This window comes from Notothenia rossii (genome assembly GCF_949606895.1).
Source record: "Notothenia rossii genome assembly, chromosome: 8".
NCBI lineage: Eukaryota > Metazoa > Chordata > Actinopteri > Perciformes > Nototheniidae > Notothenia > Notothenia rossii.
In genome coordinates this window covers 52,083,906-52,100,712 of record NC_136906.1, presented here as the reverse complement: position 1 = coordinate 52,100,712, position 16,807 = coordinate 52,083,906, and the positions used below count along the sequence as shown (strand labels likewise).

General features: G+C 39.8%; 1 protein-coding gene across 9 annotated transcripts in view; it reads right to left on the bottom strand.

The window, feature by feature from the left end:
• The window catches only part of LOC307016871 (leucine-rich repeat and fibronectin type-III domain-containing protein 2-like), a 321,008-nt gene that overhangs the window by 168,056 nt on the left and 136,145 nt on the right, over positions 1-16,807 (bottom strand). For 5 of the 9 annotated variants that reach the window (XM_079646221.1, XM_079646223.1, XM_079646222.1 and 2 more), the window contains one exon: positions 2,654-2,763. The exons of the other annotated variants lie outside the window; for them this stretch is intronic. The gene's annotated coding sequence lies outside the window, so the exon portion shown is untranslated. The remainder of the gene's footprint in view (positions 1-2,653; positions 2,764-16,807) is intronic. 9 annotated transcript variants of the gene reach the window in all.

Genomic DNA, 16,807 nt, shown 5'->3' with positions numbered 1-16,807 from the left:
ACGTCTAATCCCGCCTGCTCCAAATAATGGCAAAGAGGCGGAGCCGAGGCGGGACCTGCTACCTCCGAACTGGAAGTAAACAGAGCTAGCTCAGGCTAAGAAGCTAAGCTAACATGAAATACATGCATACCAAGTTACTGCTAACAGTGTAGTTCCCCTATATAAACGTTACATTCATAATCAAATGAGACAATCTGCAAGAGAATTAGCTATATTTTGTAATTATTAATGCTTGTCATTCACACGTTAAGAAAAGAACTACCGATACATAGGAGAACAATTGTGGCGATGTTCAGCTTAATAAGCCTTGTTCAACATCATTTATTTAGCTAATACTACAGCAGGCGAACCAAGTCTGCGTTTCGCTGCATTCCTTGATCTCCAGTTATAACGACGGACTCCATCGCCCGGACCTAACGGAGCCGCAGTGGGCTAGCTCCGGTACGCCGGCTGGAGCTAGCCCCCTGCGGCTCCGTTAGCTCCGGCGGCCACCACTGGGATAATTGGGTCCCCTATTAACATTTGCTCCCGTTTAGCATTACGGGCGTCATAGCCATAGACTATAAAAGTCTTACCCAAGGCTTAATCATAAACTAAAATGTATATGTATGTATAAAGGGTTACGTCCTTAGCTGGCTAATAAGTAACAAGCTAAGCTACCAAGCACACAAACACCTGCGAACGGGATTAACATGTATAATATTATCATTTTAGACTTATTGGAAGTTCTGTTAGTACATTCAAGCGCACAGCACAACATTTTAGTTGTCTGGTATTTGTAAGAATATTCCCTAAAAGGCACAATCACCACGAACACGGCTAAAGCTAAAGGGTCAAGTACAGTACTATGACTAACTAACGTTGTAGCCTCTATGGTTGTAGCCTAGCAGAGTGGACAAGTTGCTGTTAGCTGACAGTGGGGCATGTACATGTCCATCTAAGTGACCACGCCCTAATTTATGCAAAAACGTTAAGACCTAATATAAATAAAAGGGTCGTGTTAGAAAACAATTCACTCACAGATTCATAATCATGAAGGTGGAATCTAACTTCATCGATAATAATATTTATTGCATCCATGGGTAGAAACATGTTTTTTTCTGCTGTAAAGTTGGGCATTTTAACATGGGGGTCTATGGAAATTGCTCCTTTCTGCAGTCAGTCCCTAGCGGCCCATGTATGAACTGCAATGTGTTGCACTTCCGTATTGGTGTCCCGGCTGTTCCCCAGAATTTGCCGCTTGGTATTTCCAGACAAGTGGCTACTGAAATCAATCTTACTAACTGCTGTCTGTGCAATTCTCGGCGCGAGTTGGCGGACTTTATTTTGCTTACTTTAACATCATTTTTCATGGTGGGGCTAAGCCATTTCTTGGTATGGCTGTAGCCTACCCCAGCCATATCCTGGCGCTGCCACTGGTGGGATGTATGGGGCGGGCCATTTTGCACATGCGTTAAATTCGTTAAATATTTTAACTCAATTAATTAAAAAAATGTATTACCGCCGTTAACGCGATAATTTTGACAGCATTAGTTTTTATTTATATCATAGTTCTAATATACATCCCCTTTTAAATCAATCTTTGAATCTTTATTTTTCATATTAGTTTGTATTAGTTTTTTATTATTATGATTTTTTTTTTTTGTTTATTTATTTTATAGGTTTACATTTTTTATTATATTGATGAAAAGTGTATGTATGAAAAGTCCTATACAAATAAAGCTTATAATAATAATAATATTAATAATTTGTATTACATGTTACAAAGTGACCATAAATGGAATGATGGCAAAGGTTAAGCTCATTTGTTGGTTAGGGTTAGGGGTCATATGGTAGAGCTGGCAACCAATGAGGGTCAGTCCCCGCTTGTGAAGACCCGGGTCCAAATCTGGCCCGCGGACAAACTACTTGTGTACAAAACTCTGTCTCCCCAAATCAACTCTTTCCATCCAATAAAGGCACTACAAATGACCTTAAATAAAAGCAGCACTGGACAGTACAAGATCAATTACGATGCGCAAGTGTAATTGTATGAAAATAGAGGATGGCCTTGCTGCAAAAGAGCGATTAGGAACCCTGCTTATTGGGAACTTGGTAAATTCTGCAACCCACAGTTTAGATCTAGCACTAATGTCCATACAGGTAGGTTATATTTATGGAGCTCAAAGCTCAGGGTTGTGCAGGTTGAACATGTAGTAAGTGTGACTCTCTCGCATGACACACACATTTCTGTCTCTTTCTTTACCGTAACCATGGACTTACCATGGTGTAGCTATTAAGTATAGATATCCCAAAATATATTTGGGGCATTGTGCCTTTAAAAAAGGTATTCCAAGGATTGAAAACTCATTCAATATCAATCTGCCTAGTGATACGGCTGAATAACCCTCTATTTTTAGAATCCTATATTATTATTTTGGGCTGGTTTCACAGATGCAATAATAGAGTTTTTTAATCAAACTTCATAAAATCTGACTTTTCAATAACACAACCTTTTAGTTATAGACGTGTAATCGATAACTGCCAGCTGTTGTAATGGAATCCTTACAGCCTGGCTTTTCTTCATCTTCAGCTCTGACATTTTGTGAATTCCTTTATGACTTCATGTGGTCTCTACAGTCACATGTATGTCTGTGCGACAGGATGAACTCACAGTGAATAGGGTGAAGATTATGAGGTGGAAGAACCACCTGATGTCAGGACTCCATTTTCACACCTGCGCAGTGTCTGGGGCTCCGAACACATCCTCAACCTCACAGCCTCCTGCGGGGAGACAGACAGGGACACGTAAGCAATCACTGCAATGCACCCGTCTGGCAGACTCCAAACTATATTAAAGCCGTAGCCGTATGACTTTTCAGAGCATTCCACAAACATCTGTATGTCTGACGGCACAGAATATCGATCCCCTCTGTTCTACTTTTGTCATTGAGCCTTTAGCCTTCAGCCACAGAAAGAAAGGACAACATAAAAACACATTTGGGCAGTGTGTTGCCTTTGAAATATGTTGATACTATTCTTTAAAAATCAACCTTGAATAGAGACTAGCTGCTTCCAAATTCATCCAAGTGCAGATTAATGTTTCTGTATTTCTAGAAGCTATAGAGATCAGCAGTATGGTTGTGTTCAGATCGCCTGCTAAGTAGATCTCTGTGTGGTTTTATGTTGTCATTAATGTTTTTTCCCTTGATCAAATTTTTCATTTAATTTCAAACATTTGTTTAATCAGATTGGTCCCATTGAGATCATAGATCTCTTTTTCAAGACCTGTAGCATATAGGTTCCACATGAAACATAAAACAATAAAGGACATCATACATTATATTTAAAGGATACATTTACATAGTTACAGTATAGACATTTACAAGTGCCCATAGTATCAACGAGCATTTCATTTAGCCTAGCTTTAAAGGAATGAGATTGCTCAGTTTCAATTATTGCTGAAGATTGTTCCAAGCAAGTGGTGCTGCGCACATACAAGCTGTCTAAGACAGTCCTTGCTCTTGGCACATCTAACAATCATAAATGTCCGGTGTTTCCCTGGAACAATATGGATCAGTGTTTTCTTCTCATTAATGACTGGCTTGCTGCACATTATCCAGCTTATTACATGGCTACGTACAAAATACTGTCCAAGTCTGTTCACATTTCCATTTCAATTAACCAGTCTTCAAACACTGCCAGAGCCCATACAGTGTTCCTGTTGGTGTTTACTTCCTGTCTGTCTTCCTATGCTGTTCCATTTAGTGTTTACTTCCTGTCTATCTTCTTCTGCTGATTTTTGTGGTCCAGCTCTCTGAGTCCTTTGACCTCTTTCCTTCTCTTGCCCTGGTTGCAGTCGAATAGTCCATTTAGCTTAGGAAACTTCCTAACGGAGTTAAATTACCCGGAAGTCCCTCAGTGGCACCCATGATAAGTGCCGTTCAAATTCTCTAGATGATAGGAAAGGAGGTTTCAAACTTCCTTTATAACCTCCTTTCGCTTAGGAACCACTGGACCTCCCTTACGAAAGGAGAGGAGAAAATGCTGCCCCACAATGCCTTGCAGCCGCAGTATTTGCCGTGACACAACAGTCGGCCGTTCACGGAAACAACCGATTATGACCAAGAAATGATATCATGAAAGTTACGGTGCTTATTAAGCGTTTTAAAACTTATGTGGTAAGTTGCCAAAGTGCTTTGTTCTGAACGTTCATCAGTATTATAATCAAAAAGAGAAATATGAACGTTAGTGAAAAGATCAAATAAAGTCAACATTTCACAGTGTTTACTGAGCTGTGTGGGGTTTGTTCAACTTTTAAAAGAAGTTTGAATGGTGATATACACAGGGATAGATGTTAAGGACTAACGTTTATAATAAATACATTTGTATTTATTTTAAGATCTTTTCATGCAATCATACATATTGGGATCATTTGTATTAATGTAGACCGGAGGGAGAGGGTGACGAGCATAAGTTTCACTTTCCTTTTTTATTTCAATTCCAACTTTGGTCATGAAGAATATGTTTCTCTGTTGTCCACGTTCATAAAGCATAAAGGAACAGCATCAGAGTATAGGAGCTGATTTTTGGACTATTTGACCGCAACCCTGTTTTTTTCAGATCAGCAATGATCTACTATATTTAGAGACAGTCTTCTAGTTTAAAAGACAAGACTAGAATTTCCAAAATTGGACATTGAGTATTCTACTAAGCTATGTAATAGAGCCAACTAACGTTAAACCTCTTGAAACCTCAACCCTTAAACTCAAGTTCAAGGCAGTCTTCTTGAAATCTCCACAGTGGCTGAACACATTTGTATCATCAGAGACTGAATTTAAAACCAGTGTCTGTGTCTACCTTTGTTCTTTCACAATTGAAACTGTGATGATATCCTTTACCATTTTTGGGAACAAAGCGATGACCCCAGAGTTAGATTGCAGCTGATGTTAGCAACCTTACTCATTTTTAGCCAGCACCTAACATCACTTTCCCTGGAAAACATGACAAACTTTAATCGGCTGTGGCAAATTGATGATAATCTACTGTATTAACGCACTCATCTGTCTTTAAAAAACAACAAATTAGGATTGTGCTAAATCCAGTTCTGCACATTTTCTGTTTATAATGTCAATTATTTGTCAATAAAAAAAGTAGCATTTAGATGCAAGGTTCATTGATCCATGAATGATTAAGCCCCTTCATTCAAACAATACTACCGAACAAACTTGCTTCTTACACAGTAGTTTCTCTATTCATGGTTTGCTCTATATTTCAAATAAATGATATGTTTTCAAGCAATGCTCCAGGGCTGGAGTCTGAATCTGTTCCCTCTAGTGCAGCCTTTCCCAAACTCAGGGTCGCCACCCAAAATGGGTCGCGGACCCGTTTTGATTGGGTCGCCAGTTAAATGCATTGCTACACACACACAGCGTCAGAGCTGATGGCTGCGTTGCAAATAATTCTTTTTTATAATTTTTGTATTTTATTTTTTATTTTGAAAATGAAATTATGCAATATAGAATTGTATATTGAATGATTTAATTTTCTAAATACAAATAAACTAAAAATAAAATTTTGTATTTGTATCAGCTCTGACGCGTCCCCCGCGAAAGTTTTCGCGCTGTCTGTTTATTGTCTGTTGATTAATCCCGATCGTACATGATGGCAAAAAGATTATACAAAGAGGAGTTTTTAAACGTTGGCTTCACAAAAGCTGTTAGAAATGGAGAGGAGCGGCCTCAGTGTGTTTTATGTGGAGAGGTGCTCAGTAACGAAAGCTTGAAAATGAATAAATTGGATCGGCATCTCCAAACAAAACATCCTCTGCATCGGGACAAATCGAAGGATTTTTTCATCTGCAAAGAAGAGTCTTTCAAGAAGTAGTGTTTTGACGGCGGAAAAGTAAGTCACTCATTTGAATCATTTGTTTTGTGTTTTTGTGAGTTTGTTAGGGTCTGTTCTGAAATTGTTTCGTTAATGCAAAGTTGGATGAAATGCAGACTGAGCCCCGGAGCGGACCGCCAGCTGCGCGCTCTCACGCGTCCTCTACTCGCTCCCGCGAGTCCACTTCATTCTGCGGCGGCACAGAGCGGTGTTTCAACTTTTACTAGCCTGAAATGTTTTTAAAACGGCCGGGAGAAAAACAGAGAAACAATAACCACAGGAAGATTAGAGGGAAAGTGACAGGCAGTATGAGAAGGAAAGCGAGAGAAAGTATCAGCCGCACGGACGTGACTGCTGCAGTGTGATGCACATAGGGAATAACCCCCATATGTATTCCTATCTTTATTCAAGAGCGTGGTCTTTAATATTTGAGAGCATACTTTATTGATTTCACGTTCATAATAGGTATTTCTTTCCCTCAAACCCTGTCCTCACACTCAAATAGTGCCTGCTTGCGCTTAGATTTGCTCTGCTTCTGCAAAAACTGTACGCTTGTACTCAGATATATTTCTGCTTACAGGTTTCGTGTGTTCCAGCTTAAAACCTTCTCCTTGCACTCAGGCTGTTTCTGTGCGCTCGTGAAATGTCTGCTCTCAGATTTCTTCTGTGCGCGCTTGGGTCTTTTGTGCAACAACCCTGTCAAAGTCCCTCTGTGGGGATTCCCCACAGTATTGAGTATGTATGTCGCTTTGGATAAAAGCGTCTAACAAGTAACATGTAATGTAATGCGCTATAAATGCGGTTGCCAGGTCCACATTGGGTATACAGCGTACGCCGGCTGGTATTAAAAATCACCCAATAACCCAGCAATGTTAATGATAATATCTTCTCTGTTATTTTCATTTGATCCTATCAAGTCAGCCTCCATAAAAAAAAAGTTAATCAGTTGCCAAGTGTTGGAGTTTCTTTTTCTCTCAGAGTGTTTTAGAACCGCTCTGTTCATTTAAAATTGTTTAAAAAATGTGTGTACATAGTTTTTGTCTAGTGACAAACTCAATGTTGCACTTCTGATAATTTAAATTTGGTTTCACCTGTGATTAACTGAATACACTTGACTGCACTTCAGTTAGTGTTTTGTCCCTTTCTGTTTACAACATGTTTGTTCTTTGTTCATTTAAAATAGTTTAAAATGGTGTGTACATAGTTTTTGAGCTAGCGACAAACTTAATATTGCACTTTTGATAATTGAAATGTGTACTGTATATACTTGACTGCACGTCCCATGTTTCGTCTTTCTGCTTTGATCCTTATTTTTTTCTGGGCAAGCTCAAAGGGAAGGCTGTTATGGTGAGAAACCTAATTGCTGCGATGCACTTTTATAATTAAATAAATATTTTCATTTACATTTTAAATTCATGGTGTGTTGCATTCTTTGTTTATAAATGTAGATATTATGGAAAATCATGACATTTTTTGAGCTTGGGTCCCTTAGGACCACAACATTTCTGTTTTGGGTCTCATGATGAAAAAGTTTGGGAACCCCTGCTCTAGTGTCTTACTGTAGTACCACAGGAGCACAATTACTTATATAATTAAGTATAAGCGGTTTACTTTGGAAGATTTCAGATATGATCTATATCAGTCCTATGCTTACTTTGAATAGTTTGAGTTGCAGCCTAATGAAGAGAACAACAATGTCAACGGTGATGTTGCAATATGAAAGCATCCAAAGTCAACCTAAACACTTTAATAATGCTCTCAGTAGTGTTTACTTTGAAGTTTTACCTTTGCCTTTCAGGTTAGGGCCTTGTTTCTAAGCAACAGTATTTTTGGAAATGTTTTTACAGTTTATTATCAAGAGCAGCATTGCATTGTCTTGGTCACAATCTAAAAATGCAAAATGCAACCATTTTATTCCTTTGCTTTGAAACAAACCAAGCATATTATTACACAAGCTTTCCCAAATGCAAAAAGTAAGAGTAAAGTTCAAATGTTGTTTCTACACGGACCAAGCATGTTGTAACTTCCGGTTGTTGTTGTCATCTCCGGGTATCCCGTGTGCCTGTTCTGTTGCTGATAGCTTATTATCTTAACTTAATCGATCGTTTTAAAACTCACAGCAACTGCCTGACGTTGTAATCACACGTTACTACAGCTTAAGCACTCATAACTCTCCTTCTCTTAGTGACTGTAACTCCACAGTTGCCTACACTCTTTTCGGGTTTGCTAACGGTAGCTACTTTAGCTTGATAGCTAGCCATGGCTCTTTCCCCACCCTCGGGTGCTATTTCCTGCTCTAACTGTCTCATGTTTGGTTACTTCCCTACCTCCTTTACTGGTACCGATACATGTGTTAAATGTAGTATAGTTGTTAGGTTGGAGGCGGGAATCATAGCCATAGAAGCCCGGCTCCAAATCTTAGAAAATAACTCCGCTACAGTAAAGCCCATGTCAGCCGGTGCGGACCGGCAAAAGGTAGCTCCTCTTAGCCGTCCCCCGGCAACTCCCAAGCAGCAGGGAGATTGGGTGACTGTTCAGAAGGGGCATAACGTGAAACCCGCAGGTCCCCACCAACCCGTTCACGTATCTAACAGATATTCCCCACTCAGCGAGACACCCGCTGAGAAGCCAACTCTGGTTATTGGTAGCTCTATTATGAGACACGTGAATTTAGAGACCGAAGCCTCCACAGTCACATGCATTCCGGGGGCCAGAGCGGGCGACGTTGAGGCGCATCTTAAACTGCTGGCTAAAAATAAACGTAAATACAGTAGGATTGTTATTCACGTCGGTGGTAATGATGTTCGTTTACGCCAATCAGAATGCACCAAACTTAATGTGGCGTCGGTGTGTAGTTTATGCTAAAACAATGTCGGACACCGTAATCTTCTCTGGTCCCCTCCCCAATCTGATCAATGATGACATGTATAGCCGCATGTCATCATTTCAGCGCTGGTTGTCTTGGTGGTGCCCAGCAAACAATGTGGGCTTCTGGGGAAAACCTGGTCTGATTAAGAGAGACGGCATTCATCCTACTTTGGAAGGTGCAAATCTCATTTCGGCAAACATTTCAGGGCTTTGTGGACTTAATCCATGACAAACTGGAGTTGAGACCATGAGGCAGAGTCGCAGTCTTACACGCTTCTCTGCGCTCTCTCCTAGGCAGTCATCCATAGGAATCCCGAACCCAATAAAATACCCAATATTAACGGTGTGTGTGTCTGCCCAAGGACAATTTAAGGTAAAACCTAATAGAGGTGTCATACATAATAACCTAATAAAAGTATATGTAACAACTACTACAGTGGAACAAAACAGGAAGATTAAATGTGGTCTCTTAAACATAAGATCTCTAGCATCTAAAGCAATATTGGTAAATGATTTAATATCAGATTATAATATTGATATATGCTGTCTCACTGAAACTTGGTTGAGACATGAAGAATATGTCAGCATAAATGAGGCCACTCCACCCAGCCATATCAATACTCATATTGCCCGAGGCACGGGCCGAGGAGGTGGAGTTGCAGCAATCTTTGACTCAAGTTTACTTATCAATACTAAACAAAAATTAAATTATACCTCCTTTGAAAGCCTTGTTTTTAGTCTTACGCATCCGACCTGGAAAACTTTGCAGCCAATCTTATTTATTACAGTGTACCGTGCACCAGGTCCTTATTCAGAATTCTTATCAGAATTCTCTGAGTTTTTATCAACTTTGGTAATTAAAACAGATAAAGTAATTATCGTAGGTGACTTTAATATTCATGTTGACGATGATAAAAATAGCCTTACTGTTGCATTTAACTCTATATTAGATTCTGTTGGTTTCTGTCAGAGTGTAAATAAACCAACCCAGTGCTATAATCACACTCTCGACCTTGTTCTGACTTATGGTATTGAAATTGAGTAACTATTAGTCGAACCGCATAATCCTGCTTTATCCGACCATTTCTTAGTAACTTTTGAAGTACTGTTACTAAACTACAAAGCATTAGTCAAAAGCTCCTGCAGCAGAAACCTATCTGTTAGTGCTATAGCCAAATTTAAGGAAGAGATTCCACCAATACTTAACTCGATAGCATGTCTGCATGTAGGGGTGTAACAACTAATCGACTTAATCGATTAAAATCGAAAATTAGTTGGCAACTAATTCAGTCGTCGATTCGTTGGTGACGTCATCACATGTGTTCTACACCCCGTTAAGCTCCAACGTTATCGCTCTTTTTTATCGGTACAGGAGACATTTAAAACATATGTCATATGTATTATTGCTACATAAACATTATATCGCAGTCTTAGTGTCGCCAACTCAGTTTCTAATATGCAATATGACTACAAAATGCGTCTATAATGTATTTTCGATCTTCCCAATTCAGACGAGAGATCTCTCCCCCGCCTGCTTGCGAGGGGGCGGGGCAGTTTACACACACAAGCAGGAGATGGCGGAGAGAACGCGCTCCGAGGTGTGGTTAAACTTTAGCCGTCTCGATGTGGACAATGCTCGTTACCAAAAGTGCAATAACAGTTTATCATATAAAGGCGGTAAAACGAGCAATTTGTCTAAACACTTAGCAAAAGTGCACCACATTCAGACGGAGGAATGCACCGGGTTCGACTGTCTTTCTAGTAGCTCTGTAGCCCTGTCCACGAGTAACGTTTCCACGTCAGGTGTTATGTATGCTAGCAGCAACACACAGAGTTAACTCAGTTATAAAAACATAGGTTAATGATTAGAGGTAACTGAGTTATTTTGTTAAAGTTTCAGCTATTCGGTTTACAGTTCTGTCATCACATTATTTAATATGATTTGTTAAAACATTGTTGTTTCTTTTGATGTGAAATATTATGCATTTAATTAAAATAAAAAGCAATGTTAGTTTTGTTCACAATTTGTTTAGTTAGTTTACCTTATTTCTTGTCAAAAGAACCGTTAATACTATCGTTAAAAGGACCGGATCGATAAGCAGTATTGATATAAGTAGTAGTACAGTTAAAACCTTAACGATCCGAATAATCGATTAATCGTTTCATTAATCGATAGATTAATCGATTATCAAATTAGTCGTTTGTTGCAGCCCTATCTGCATGTAAGGGAGGAAAGTTATACAAAATGTACACCACCCCAAATTGATCATGTTGTTGATAGTGCTACAGATGCGCTGCGAATAAAATTAGACTCTATTGCTCCTTTGAAAAAGAAGAAAATAAAACAACATAGAATAGCTCCATGGCATAATGCCGAAACCCGCAAAATAAAGCAAAAGTCGAGACAACTTGAAAGGATATGGCGTTCCACTAAACTTGAAGAATCTCGTTTAATTTGGCATATTACTCTCAATGAATATAAGAAAGCACTGCGTAAAGCGAGAGCAGCCTACTACTCTTCATTAATAGATGAGAATAAGAATAATGCAAGATTTCTTTTCAGCACTGTAGCCAGGCTGACAGAGAGCCACAGCTCGAGTGAGCCTTCTATTCCCATAGCACTCAGTAGTAATGATTTTATATGCTTTTTTAATGATAAAATTGTTACTCTTAGAAACAAAATCAATGACCTCTTGCCTTTGACCAGTATCGTGTTATCAACAGCTCCCGGAAACGTAAGTTCTAATATTACACTAGATAGTAAACTAGAATGCTTTTCAGCCATAAACCTTGAACAATTAAATTCAATGATTCTCTCTTCTAAACCATCAACGTGTATCTTAGACCCGATTCCAACTAAGCTGTTAAAATAAGTTTTTCCATTAATTAGCACTTCTTTATTAAATATTATGAATATGTCTTTATTATCAGGCTATGTTCCACAATCATTCAAAGTAGCAGTGATAAAACCGCTTCTTAAAAAGCACAACCTCGATCCAGAGGTTTTAGCCAACTATAGACCTATTTCTAATCTTCCGTTCCTCTCAAAATTTATTGAGAAAGCAGTCGCAAAACAGCTGTGTGATTACTTAAAAAACTATGATTTATTTGAAGATTTTCAGTCTGGCTTTAGAACACAACATAGCACAGAGACAGCTCTGGTTAAAGTCACAAATGAGATTCTAATAGCCTCAGACAAGGGACTTGTCTCTATTCTTGTCTTGCTCGATCTTAGTGCTGCATTTGATACTATCGACCATGATATCCTATTGCAAAGACTAGAGCACTTAGTTGGCATACAGGGAACTGCTTTAGGCTGGTTTAGGTGCTATCTATCTGAACGCTCTCAGTTTGTACGTGTCAACGATGAATCTTCCATGCAAACCAAAGTTAGCCATGGAGTGCCACAGGGCTCAGTGCTTGGACCTATTTTGTTCACACTATATATGCTTCCGTTAGGCAATATTATAAGGAATCATTCTGTAAACTTTCATTGTTATGCGGATGATACTCAACTATATTTATCAATCAAGCCTGATGAAATTAATCATCTAAATAAAATTCAAGACTGCCTCAAGGACTTAAAAACGTGGATGACCTTACATTTTTTTATGTTAAACACAACCAAAACTGAAGTTATTGTACTTGGCCCGAAGAATCTACGAAACAAATTATCTAAAGATATACTAACTATGGATGGCATTAATTTGGCCTCCAGTGAGACTGTAAGGAATCTTGGTGTTATATTTGATCAGGATTTATCCTTTAACACCCACATAAAATCAATTTCAAGGACCGCCTACTTCCATCTACGTAACATTGCAAAAATCAGGCATATCTTGCCTCAAAACGATGCAGAGAAACTAGTCCATGCATTTGTTACTTCAAGGCTGGATTATTGTAACTCCTTATTATGAGGGTGTACCAAGAAGTCAGTCAAGTCGCTTCAGCTGATTCAAAATGCTGCAGCTCGTGTACTAACCAGAGTTAGGAAAAGGGACCACATTACTCCTGTTCTGGCTGCCTTACACTGGCTCCCTATAGAACACAGGATAGAATTTAAAAATTTTCTTCTCGCCTACAAAGCCCTTAATGGGCAGGCGCCATCTTACCTTAAATAACTCATTATACCCTACTGTCCTACTAGGGCATTGCGTTCCAAGAATGCAGGGTTGTTGGTTGTTCCTAGAGTCTCTAAAAGTACAATGGGAACCAGAGCCTTTTCTTATCAAGCTCCACTTTTGTGGAATTGGCTTCCAGTTTGTGTTCGGGCGGCAGACACCCTATCCGTTTTTAAGAGTGCGCTTAAGACCTTCCTTTTTGATAAAGCTTATAGTTAGGGCTGATTAGATTCAGCTCCTAGTTTTGCTGATATAGGCTTAGTTTGTCGGGGGACATCTTACTTCTTCCTTCTCTCTGTCTATACCTGTGTACTCTCATGTTCCGATTAACCCAGCTTCCCCAAATTTCTTTCTTTTTGGTGTCTATATACGCCGGGATCCGGAGTCATGGATGATCCTGCGGTCCTGTGTCATGGATCGCGAGTCCTGGATCTTGAGTCGTGGCTGTGGTCCTGGATCATAAGTCCTGGATGGATATCCTCGTGGATTCATCTTCCTATTATACACACATGCATTTCCAAACATTTGGACTACCTATGTTGCAAATGTATTATCTTTTCAATTTACACACGGCATCTATTGCACGTCTGTCCGTCCTGGGAGAGGGATCCCTCCTCTGTTGCTCTCCCTGAGGTTTCTCCCATTTTTCCCTTTAAACTGTGTGTTTTCTCTGGAAGTTTTTCCTTGTACGATGTGAGGGTCTAAGGACAGAGGGTGTCGTATTGTCATACTGATATTTTGTACAAACTGTGAAGTCCACTGAGACAAATGTAACATTTTTGATATTGGGCTAGGGCTGGGCGATATGGTCTCTAAATGATATCGCGATATTTACTGACTATATCGCGATATACGATATATATCGCGATATTCTGAAATGTCCTCTAAAACACATACATTTTTTTTATTTAACCCCTTGATGTTTACAGTCACGCCAGTATGATGATTCTAGAAGTCCCTGCAACATATGTCTGTATTAAAAAAAATCGACAAATAATGAAGAAAATTAACACATTTGTTGCAATAGTAATTTATGCACTAACTACATTACTACTTGTACTACAACATTTGAATCATCAGTTCTTCCTCATTTTCCTCAATTGTTCATATTTGGTTTATTAAAATAATTATATTGTGGTCATTGTTCAAAAATGTCTGCTATTATTATGAGTAGTATTATTATTATTAGTATAATGCGCTTTCTGTCTTCCTGTCATTATCAGGAGTTAGACATGTAATGGCTATGTATTAGATTAGAACCTTCATTCTCCTAAACTGCTGGGACATTTCCCTATAGCCAATACCTTTTATATTGTCTACGCTTCGCTTACTTGTCAGCATAGGTCAGCATTGATGTACAGAGCCGACAGAAGACCTTGTTTATATTGGCATCATATTGAGAAGTGCAGTGACGCGTCCTAAAACCAGGAAGTAAGCTGCTGGTTCCCTCGACAAAAAAGCAATGGGATTTCTCCATAGGGTTTTGGAAAATAGCTGGAAATAAGGTCTGTGGAAAACAAACCTGTTTGATAAATGCATGTTTTGTTCAGCCGGATAATATCCACATGTCTACCCTACTTTTATAATTTTCGAATCATAAATCTTATCGATAGATTATAAAAGGGTTTTAGGACGCGTCACTGCACCACTAGAAAACAACTCCATCGATCAAGCTGGCTGAAACTTTCTCTCCCTCTTCTTCTCATGCTACCTGTCACTCTCCTTTAACTCCTCCGGTGCCTTTCTTTTATTTGAAGATAGGGCTACCGATAGCAGCTACCGTTTTTAAACTATAGTTAGAAATGTAAGAGGTTTATCTCTCATTCAAATCAATGGAAAGGCTCTCCTTTCACCTCACATCTCCATGGTAACCTTTGATCTCGGCACAAAGTTGTTTGATAATGTTGTCACCATGGTGACCTTTGATCTCTGGGCTTACACACACAGGTGTTTGATAACTTTGTCACCTCAAACACAAACAAACAAGCCTCATCCCAATACCCCTCCTCGACTCTTCCTTTCCCTCACTCGCGTCCTTCCTTGCATCTTAGCTCCGCCTCCGTAAAATGCGAGCGAGAGACACGAGGAGGTGACGCGAGGACAGAGGAGTCCTCAGGTATTAATTGGGATGTCCTCGTTCACTCAAACATCACTTTTAAACGACGTCTGTTAATGATGACGTGTGCACAGCTGTATCCCCTCTCATCGGGCTTAACTGAATAACCCCTTAGAACCGACCCATTTGTTGTTAAACATTTATTTAAATGATGAATCTTTCTCTTGTTAGTCAAGGAATTCAATGTATGATGGTTGGTCCTGCTTTTGTGTTCTGTTTTGGTGTAAATACAAATATAATGATAGTAATGTGAAAGCCTTTACTCTGAAAATGTGTGTCCTGTAGATCCCCACAAGCCCACATTCAGGACTGTGAATTTTAAATAATTTAACTCCTGAATATCTTAACACAAAACAATACAAATAATTGTTATTTATCAAGATCTAGCCATTTATGAAATAGCTTTCTTAGCTGTGTTTTAGTGACGTTCAAGATCATTAAACATGACTTAAATTGTTAGTATAACCTTAAGAAATTAATTGCACATAATAATTCCCACGGAGCTGTGAGCACTTATACATTTTTGTGACGCTTTTCCACTCATCTTCCAGTTCTCGGTTTTCCTCTGTTGAAATGGACCAGCTTTGAAGGTGGGGGAGGGGGTTTTATACGCAAGTAGTGAAAACACTTCCGCGTAGTCTGCTCTCGTGTATCCTCCCTTCCGTCTCCTCCCTCACCCCTCCTCCCTCACCCCTCCTCGACTCCTCCGTGTGCATTTAAGCTATTGGGACATCCTTCAAAATGGCGTGACTTGATCGATTTCCGGGTCAAGTCCGGGGCTGAAGTCGAATACTCCATTTAGCTTGGGAACCTTCCTAACAGAGCGAAATGACCCGGAAGTCCCTCAGTGGCAGCCATGATAAGTGCCGTTCGAATTCTCTAGATGATAGGAAAGGAGGTTTCAAACTTCCTTTATAACCTCCTTTAGCTTAGGAACCACTGGGCCTCCCTCACCGAAAGGAGAGGAGAAAATGCTACCCCACAATGCCTTGCAGCCGCAGCATTTACCGTCATACAACAGTCGGTCGTTCACGGAAACAACCGATTATGACCGAGAAATGATATCATGAAAGTTACGTTGCTTATTAAGCTTTTTAAAACATATGTGGTAAGTTGCCAAAGTGCTTTGTTTTGAACGTTCATCAGTATTATAATCAAATAGAGAAATATGAATGTTAGTTTTTACTGAAATGCTCAAATAAAGTCAACATTTCACAATGTTTACTGAGCTGTGTGGGGTTTGTTCAACTTTTAAAAGATGTTTGAATGGTGATATACAGAGTGATAGATGTTAAAGCCCGCGTCAGACTGTCCCGAAATTGACACCCGATGGACACACGATAAAGGAAATGTTCAAATTCGGCTCTGATCGTAACAACATCGGGCCATTCGTGAGGGCATCTTAAGCCATCGTATGACCACCGGTGGAGTTTCTCAGGCTCCGCCAGCAACTTCGGGAGCGGCAACTTCGGGAGCGGCAACTTCGGGAGCGGCAACTTCGTGAGCGGCAACTTCGTAAGGCACTCGTGAGGGCATCTTGTCAAATCGTGTCATCTTCGTGTTATCATCGGTGCCATCGGGCATTCGCCCTCACTCTGATCGGGGCGAATGCCCGATGGCACCGATGATAACAAGATGCCCTCACGATGGCCTTACTAAGGGTAAAATTGACACACAAATTCAACACGAAAATGAACCTTCGCAAGGTCCTTCGGCAAATTTTTGGCATGCCAAAGATTTTGCCACCGCTCACGAAGTTGCTGCCGGAGCCTGAGAAACTCCACCTGGGGTCATACGATGGCTTAAGATGCCTTCACGAATGGCCCGATGTTGCTAA